Genomic DNA, 947 nt, shown 5'->3' with positions numbered 1-947 from the left:
GCCTTGTCTCTCTTTAATGTCTGTACCTGTAATAAAGTTGCCACGGTGAGAATCTGCTCTGCTAGATCTGTGCCGACCGGGGGGGGCCCCTCTTTCGCTTTGGGGAGGGTGGGATGTGGGGGGGGGTATCAGCACCCTGTTTTGGGGTGATATGTCCCCGCTAGGCTCCGAATTCCCCCCCCCTTTGCTTGCTTGGGGACCTTGTTGCGCCGTGTCCCCCCCCTTCACTCCGGTCTCTGCTCCCGCTGGGGCTCCGGCTCCCGCCGCTCGCTGCCGGTGTCCTCGGTCCCGGCCTCGCTCCTCTTTTTCCCCGCCGGAATTGCTGCTGCCGTCCCGCTTTCCCGCTCCCGTTGCTGCTGGCACCTCGAGGTTCCCCCCCCTTTTCCCCGCCGATTCCCGCTGCCCCCCCCTGCCCGCCCCGAAAAGCTCCCTCCTGAGCCGCCCCGGCGCTCGGAGCCGAGTGGCATCGGTGTGCGCTGGTCCCTTCCCGGGCCGCATCTGCCGTGGGCTCGTGCTGGGGGGAGCCAGGTGGCTCCTTTTTTGGGATGGGGGGGACACTGGGGTGGGGGGGGAGGAAGCCCGGCTCATCCCCCCCGCACCGAGCAAACCCCATCCTCCTCCTCCTCCTTCCCAAACCTCCCTTTATATTTCCCCCCTCGGGGGGGGGGAAACATCAGCACCCTCCACCCCCTTCCTCGGGGCGAGCCGAGCCCTTCCTCCCGCTCTCCCTCCTCTTCCTCCCGCCGCGGCCGAGCCGGCCCCCCGCTCTGACGCCCTTTTCTTCGTTGCAGGCTCTCCTCGGAGACCGGGGGCATGGGAAGCAGCTAGGGCCCCGACGCGGCCCCCGCGGACCCTCGGCCTCACTTCACCATCCATCTGTGTAGTCCCTTAGCAGCCAGCCCCAGGTTTTAACTAGTTTGTAAATTTTTCGGTTCCTCCATGCTCTC

This window comes from Apteryx rowi, unplaced genomic scaffold (genome assembly GCF_003343035.1).
Source record: "Apteryx rowi isolate R43461 unplaced genomic scaffold, aptRow1 scaffold_1367, whole genome shotgun sequence".
NCBI lineage: Eukaryota > Metazoa > Chordata > Aves > Apterygiformes > Apterygidae > Apteryx > Apteryx rowi.
This window is presented reverse-complemented; position numbering follows the sequence as displayed.